The sequence below is a fragment of the Triticum urartu genome, chromosome 1A (assembly GCF_056163025.1).
Source record: "Triticum urartu cultivar PI428250 chromosome 1A, HENAU_Tu73, whole genome shotgun sequence".
Lineage (NCBI taxonomy): Eukaryota > Viridiplantae > Streptophyta > Magnoliopsida > Poales > Poaceae > Triticum > Triticum urartu.
The window spans coordinates 361,398,630-361,407,224 of record NC_141873.1 but is presented as its reverse complement, the minus strand read 5'-3'; positions in this window follow the sequence as shown (position 1 = coordinate 361,407,224).

Genomic DNA, 8,595 nt, shown 5'->3' with positions numbered 1-8,595 from the left:
CCCCACCAAGAGAGAGAAGGAGTAGAGATGATCGTTATGAATGAAGATACTCACGGAGAAGCAAGGATTCGGAAAGGAAGGAAAAATCATCAAGGAGCTATACAAGACGAAGACATCAAGCTCATGTTGGTGAATGGGTATCCGGCTCCGACTCCGACAGCCACTCCGAGAGAAGTTATCACTCCGACTCCGAAGATACTCAAGATGAAGGTGTTGCCGGTCTAGCACTTGTGTCATCCAACTCCTACGACATATTTGACTCACCAAATGAAGGAATTGGAAGATGCTTCATGGCCAAAGGTCCTAAGGTAACACACCCCAAGTATGTTGATTTCAATAGTGATGAAGATGACTTTTTAGGTGATGATTTGATTGGTGACAACTCTAGTAATGAATACTATGATGAAAGACCAATTAATCATGCTAATCAAGATAAAACGAATGACAATGATAAAGAGAAGATTGAGGCTCTAACTAAAGAACTAAAAATTCTTAAGTTAGCTCATGACACTATCTTCGAAGATCATCGAGAACTTTTAAGGGCTCATGAGAAGCTACGTTTGAAAAGCTCAATATTGAGCAAGAGCATGAGTTCTTAAAGGCAATCAATGATGATCTCCGCAAGAAAAGTTCTTCTTACATTGCCAAGCGTTTACTCTTATCCACTTACATGCCTCAAGTCAAATCTAACAAGAAAGATTCCTCCTCTAGTAGTAACAATGATCATGCTAAATCCAATATTGTTGCTTCTAGTAGTTCTCTTGATTCCACTAATGATTCTCTTAGCCAAGTTACACTTGAGCAAGAAAATAGCTTATTGAAGGGAATTATAGAGAAAGGATTGTACAAGAGCCTTGCTGGGAGTAAGCAATTCGAGGAAATTGTGCGCAAGCAAGGAATGCACCGGAAGAATCAAGGTGTTGGTTTTGAACGAAATTTCAATGCCAATGGAGTTGAATGGGAAGAAGATCAATACCCCAAGACGAAGTTTGTCCCTCAACAAGAGAAGTATACTTCTTTCAAAGGGACACAAGCTCAAGATGATCTTCTACCACAAGACTACGAGCAAAAAGGGAAGGACAAGCTTCAAGAGGAAATTGATGCATTTTAAGAAGATCCAAAGACCTTAGTCAAGTGGATTCCCAAGACTACTTCAAGTTCCACTTCATCAAGTACGACTACAACTCCAAGGATTCCCATCAAGATGATGTGGATCCAAAAGAAGAAGAACTAGAGAGTTCTCGAGGGTGACTCCGCCAACATACTTCACTCTCATCATTTTGGCAAGAACAAGTGCAATCAACTTCCACATCTTGCACTAGTTCAAGGAGTCACAAACCCTCTTGTTGGTAAGACAAGGGACAAGGTAACCTAAAGTTTTCATGGACATCATATCTTGTGTGCATCACTCTATGTCTATGGATATCCTTGTTTGTTCCTTGTGGGACTAACCCATGTAGGTATTGAAAGTACAATTCACTCAAAAGGATAGCTCCAAGAGATCTACATCAACATTGAGCATCCACATCTTCAATATCTACATGAAGTCATCATCGACAAAACCCAAGGTTAGTTCATCCCTCTTAGGGGGGATATCACATCTAGGGGGAGCTTTACTCCAAGACTTGAGCTAAAGCAACTCTAAAGATGTGAACAAAACAATGCTTTATGTAAAAGTGGTAACCCCACTTGAGCTTAAACGATGAGTATGACCTACAATCAAGTGTTCTCACTTGACTCCTAAGTCTATATACTCATATATAGATGACCTAGTCATCGCAAATTGCTTGATAGATGCTAGAATTGGTTGTGCATGCTTTGCCACATATTTCATTTGCCATCTTATTGTGTGAGCACGCTGATTGCATATTTTACTCATTCGAGGACATCCACTTGTTGCTTTGATTGGTTGGCTTTTTTCTTTTGCCAAGTGGATGGACAAGAATGCCTAAGAACCTCCTCTAGCTATCTATGCTTTTCTCGTCTCAAACTCTATTCATGCTGCATCACAAAATTTGATCAAGTCAGATTCGAACCACTCTGTGTGAGGAGCGCTCGGAGTCCCCGATTCGTCATAGACTTAAACTTCCAAAACCTCTTTATGAATCTCGGTTTGACCGATACTCCATTGTCGATCCTACCGAGTTCATTAAGTTGATCTAGGTTTTTGATCTCGATGCAACCGATTTGAACTTTTCGGTCACACCGAGTTGCAATAACTGTACACAGTTTTGCATCTCGGTGCCACCGAGTTGTTCCACTTGGTCACACCGACAGGGTCGGGCTATATATAGTGACGGGCAGAATTTTGGAAATTTCTCCAAAACCTCCTCGCCCGCGCGATAGCCTGCTCTGCCCTCGAGGTCTCCGGATCGTCTCCTCGCCGCCAGCAGCCTCCAGTAGCTGGTCTTCGCCGCCGTCAACGGATTTCTACCCCGCCGTTGCCGCCGTAGCAAGTCCACGCCGAATTAGGGTATGGACTTGATCATTGTGCTATCCCTTAATCTGATTCCTAGCACATTGTGATCATCATGAATCTTGCCACGATTGATAAACTTCTATCCAGTCAAAACGCTCATAGATTAGGTTTAATTCGAAAATTTTAGGGTTAGGTTTCCGCCGAAACCATCTCGGACCCACCGAGTTGAAAAACTCGGTCCCACCGATCTGGCTTTTGCCATTGCCCAAGTTAAACTCGGTCTGACCGAGAATTACTTATCGATGCGACCGATTTTGGAATTCTGTGAAACCCTAGCAGTCTCGGTGCCACCGAACTGTGACTCGGTCTGACCGAGTTCACCAGTTCTGGTGCCAAAACTGCTTCGGTGTCACCGAGTTTGAAAATCGGTAGATCCGAGATGCTTTCTGTGGAAAACTAAAACTAAGTTTTTGAATTATTCTTTTGCAAAAATCTCTGCTTTTTGTGATGCTCATACACTCTATCTCTTCTATAATCTATTCACAGGGTCAGCAGTCAGTTGCAACATGTCTGATCAAAGTGACAGTCAAAACCTCTCAGAGCAGCAAGTTGTGATGAGTGAGGGCACTAGCCCCTCAAGTTCTTCTGATGATGGCAGCAGGAGCACACCCAGCAATCTGCCTAAGGCTGCCACACGTCAAAGGAAAAAGAGAACGTCTAATTCTGACGATGAAGACTATGTGGCAGAGGAAGAGGCCACTTCCAAAAGGGTTGAGCCAGCTCAAGGCTCAAAGCTAGGCCTGAAGATCAAGAGGCCAGCAGGGAGGTAGCCAATGTCAAAGGCTAGAGCCTCAACTGAGAAGCCTACACCTGCTCCCATTGAGCCCATTGCTGCTGAGGGCAAAAAGAGAAAAGAAAGGGTGAAGAAGACTGTAGCCAAAGTGCTTGGGAGAGCCTCCATCATGGTAGAAGAGGAGGAGGAAGAAGAGGTTGCTGCACCAGCACCCAAAGCAGCCAAACTTATGGGAGATGCCATAAGGTCAGGGGGAGCTGCATCCAAGCCCAAGGAAGCTCCTAAGGCTGCATCTAAGCCTAAGACAGCTCCCAAGAGAAACACAAGGAGGATACCTGCTGCAGAAAAGAACAAGGCCCCAGTGCCTGAAGCTATTGAAGAAGAGGAAGAAAGTGTCCTTCGGAAGCTAAAGCCCAAGATCCCAGACCACAACGATGCTCATCCTGTGGCTGAGGACATGAAGCTCAGGAGAGACTCAGGGCTGAGAAAGTGGAGAGAAGCAGACCCGTATGCTTCTAGGAGAAGGACTACCGTGGACTACAGATTTCACACAAAGGAGCAACAAGATTTTTATGAAACTGTTTTGCTTGACAAGAAGCCAATCGTTTGTGACATGAGATGGGTCGACTGGACCTACATCAAGGAGAATGAGGAGTACTTCCCAGGAGTTCAGGACAGCTTCAGAGCGTGTGGAGTAGAGGACTTTGTTGGGCAGAAGCTCACAAAGTGGAACGAGGAACTCATCATGCAGTTCTACTCCACAGCTCACTTTTATCCGGATGGAAGGATTACTTGGATGTCTGAGGGTACAAGGTACCAATCTACAGTGGCTGAGTGGGCACAGATCATCAATGCCCCAGAAGAGCAAGATGAGGACTTGGACATCTATGCCAAGAAGAAAATGGACCATAACTCCATGTCCAACATGTACAAGGAAATCCCCATTGAAGCTCTTGACACATTCAAGTTTGGGTCAGTACAGTATCTGCTCCCAGGATTGCCTACGATCAATTGGATACTAAGGCACACCCTTCTGCCCAAATCTGGAGATCACAAGATGATCAGAGGTCATGCTATCAACTTAATTCATGTTTTTGATGTGCCTCAAAAATTCAAGGTCATGAGTCTCATTGTGGAAACCATTAAAAGGACAGCTGCAGATCAGAAGAGGAGCTGTGGATATGCCCCTCAGATTCAGGAGCTCATCAACTCTAAGATGGGCACGGGCATATATCTTTTGGATAAGGAACACCTGCCCATCCGTCCAGATTTTGAGAACAATGAAGTTGTGATGACAGAGAATGAGCCATCGTCTGCACAAGCTTATGCAAAGAAGGAGAAGGCGAAGAAGGAGAAAGCTGCCAGGATGCCTACTCAAGAGGAGGCATCTGACTATTTCTTGAAGACCAAGCAAGAGCAGCTCAGTTACTTGATTGCATCCTCGCTGAGAATTGAGCAAAGTCTAGCCAACCTCACTAAAAATCAGCAGAGCCTAGAGAGGATCATGGAACAGAAGTTCTATGACTTGGATGTCAAGGTAACAGAAGTCCAGTCTGTAGTGGAGCAGCTCCAGGAGGACATGAATGAGAGGAGAGGCAGGACCACAACTCATGCTTTTTCTAGAGTGCCACGAGGTCCATGGTCGTCTGCACTGCCAGTTGCTGACACCAGAGCTACAACGTCTGCACCAGCCACAGCCTCAGCTCCAGCGTCTACCTCAGCTCCAACTCCAGCAACTACTTCAGCATCTACAGAAGCCTTCGTCCTTGGAGTGATCCGGACTCCACCACCACCTGAAGATCAAGCCTGAGCGACGACTTAGCACTATGCATTTTCTAGGAACTTTTGGGTAACGTGTTGCCAAAGGGGGAGAAGATGTATAGATCATAGGCTTCGAGAGAGAGAGAGAGTGTTGCTTTTCTCTCTTGTTTTATTTGGTGGTCTATTCGAACCTTTTTCTGCTTTTGAGTGCTTGATACTATGTCATTATTTGTGAGAAATCGATGATCATGTGTTTGATCATAAGCTACACTTAATGTTTGCTTAATGCTTGCTTAAATATTATGATGCTATCTATCGCTTGTGATCATTCACTATTCTTGGTGATGAGTGCATGTATTTCAATCTTATCATTTTGAGCGCTCCACCAAGATGTATGTGACATGGAAGAGTAACCCATGACTCTAACTCTTTGTGCATTTGCAGTCCAAAGCAAATTTTAAATATGCACAAATTTAGGGGGAGCTCTTACTTATCACATACTTCTCAAAGCGACGATATAATTCATGCTTATTATCATTTGTCGAAGCTTTGATCTATATGTTGTCATCAATTACCAAAAAGGGGGAGATTGAAAGTGCAACTATCCCTAGGTGGTTTTGGTAATTCATAACAACATATAGCTCATTGAGCTAATACTATTCCAAGATGATTATTTCAGGAAAGCTCAATGATTGGCATGGCGTGGATGTGAAAGTGGAATCCTCAAAATGTTAAGGACAAAGGATTGGCTCAAGCTCAAAAGCTCAAGACTCCTCATTTTATATTTTAGTGATCCAAGATCACATTGAGTCCATAGGACAAGCCAATACTATCAAGGAGGGATGAGGTGTTGCTTAATGAGCCTCTTGCTTCATGTGCTTAATGATATGCTCCAAAACCCTCAGCTACTTTCCCATATCCACATATGACCTAAACTCTAAGCCAAACTCGGTCCTACCGATTTTTCCTATCCGGCGCCACCGAGTTTCAATTGTCATTAGCCACTGCCAAACCCTAGCAATTCGGTCCTACCGATAAGGATCTCGGTCCCACCGAGATGGGGTTGCAAACTCTCTGTTTCCCTTTCGTAACTTTTCGGTCCCACCAAAAGAGCAAATCGGTCCCACCGAGATTGCAATGTAAACTCAGTGTTTCCCCTTTGTAACTTTTCGGTCTCACCGAGTTCCACTCGGTCCCACCGAAAGAGCAAATCGGTCCCACCGAGTTTGCCTGACCAGCTCTCTGGTTAGCTAATTACCAAACTCGGTCTCACCGAGTTTGTGTAATCGGTCTCATCGAGATTACGTTATGCCCAAACCCTAACCGAATCGGTCCTACCAAGTTGCATGTCAGTCCCACCGAAATTCCTAATGGTCACTAGGTTTACATCTTCGGTCCGACCGAGTTTTATGATTCGGTCCCACCGAGATTGGAAAACTGTGTAACGGTTGGATTTTGTGTGGAGGCTATATATACCCCTCCACCTCTTTCTCATTCGAAGAGAGAGCCATCAGAACACACACATCATTCCAACTCATTTGTTCTGAGAGAGAACCACCTACTCATGTGTTGAGACCAAGACATTCCATTCCTACCATATGGATCTTGATCTCTAGCCTTCCCAAGTTGCTTTCCACTCAAATCTTCTTTCCACCAAATCCAAATCCTATGAGAGAGAGTTGAGTGTTGGGGAGACTATCATTTGAAGCACAAGAGCAAGGAGTTCATTACCTACACACCATTTGTTACTTCTTGGAGAGTGGTGTCTCCTAGATTGGCTAGGTGTCACTTGGGAGCCTCCGACAAGATTGTGGAGTTGAACCAAGGAGTTTGTAAGGGCAAGGAGATCGCCTACTTCGTGAAGATCTACCGCTAGTGAGGCAAGTCCTTCGTGGGCGATGGCCATGGTGGGATAGACAAGGTTGCTTCTTCGTGGACCCTTCGTGGGTGGAGCCCTCCGTGGACTCGCGCAACCGTTGCCCTTGGGTGGAGCCCTGTGTGGACTCGCGCAACCGTTACCCTTCGTGGGTTGAAGTCTCCATCAACGTGGATGTAGGATAGCACCACCTATCCGAACCACGGGAAAAACATCCGTGTCTCCAATAGCGTTTGAATTCTCCAAACCCTTCCCCTTACATTCTTGCAAGTTGCATGCTTTACTTTCCGCTGCCAATATACTCTTTGCATGCTTGCTTGAATTGTGTGATGATTGCTTGACTTGTTCCAAAATAGTTAAAACCTGCCAAGAACTAAAATTGGGAAAAGGTTAAGTTTTTATTTGGTCAAGTAGTGTAATCACCCCCCTCTAGACATACTTTCGATCCCACACCTTCCTTCTCTATGCCCATCCATTCTCGAGCTCCAGTGCCCAAGCTTCCATCCTTTCCATCTCAAAAAAGCACTCCAGCCATGTCCGGATCCGGAGCACAAGGCAAGTGGACGGTTTCCTCCGTCAAGGAGAAGGACATCACCAAACTCCGGGAGGCCGGATACTTAGCCAAGGAAATGGCCCACCGGCTTCCGGCCAAAGGACAGATTGTCCCTACTCCGGAGCCCCATGAGAGGGTCGTGTTCATCCCCCACTTCGTCCGCAGGTTGGGATTTCCTCTCCGCCCATTCGTTTGTGGACTCATGTTCTACTATGGGCTGGATTTCTACGATCTGCCCCCCCAACTCCTTCCTCAATATCTCGGCATTTATTGTCGTGTGCGAGGCCTTCCTCCGTATTCCACCCCACTTCGGACTGTGGTTGAAGATCTTCAACGTGAAGCCGAAGGTGGTGGATGGCCAACATGCAGAGTGCGGAGGCGCCATGGTGAGCAAGCTGCCCAATGTCACATGGCCCAAAGGTACCTTCATGGAGACCGTCAAAGGGTGGCAACAGTAGTGGTTCTACATCACAGAGCCTCGTGACGCCACCTGGGCCGCGGCTCCTGAATTCCAGTCCGGCGCCCTGATGCGGCTCACCTCCTGGCTGGAGAAGGGCCTGGACTGGTCTTCGTCGGACGAGCTGACCGCACTTCAGACGCGCATCAGGAGCATGGTGGACAAGAACGTCAAGCTTGTCATGATCCAGGTGATGCTCACTGAAAGTGCAACTATCCCTAGGTGGTTTTGGTAATTCATAACAACATATAGCTCATTGAGCTAATGCTATTCCAAGATGATTATTTCAGGAAAGCTCAACGATTGGCATGGCATGGATGTGAAAGTGGAACCCTCAAAATGCTAAGGACAATGGATTGGCTCTTCCCCGGCAAGCTCTTCCCCGGCAAGGTTACCGTCACGGCGGCAAGCTTTCCCCGGCAAGGTCACTGTTCACGGCGGCAAGCTTTCCCCGGCAAGGTCACTGTTCACGGCGGCAAGCTTTGAGTCCATAGGAAAAGCCAATACTATTAAGGAGGGATGAGGTGTTGCTAATGAGCCTCTTGCTTCATGTGCTTAATGATATGCTCCAAAATCCTCAACTACTTTCCCATATCCACATATGACCTAAACTCTAAGCCAAACTCGGTTCTACCGATTCTTCCTATCCGGCGCCACCGAGTTTCACTTGTCATTAGCGACTGCCAAACCCTAGCAATTCGGTTCTACCGATAAGGTTCTCGGTCCCACCGAGATG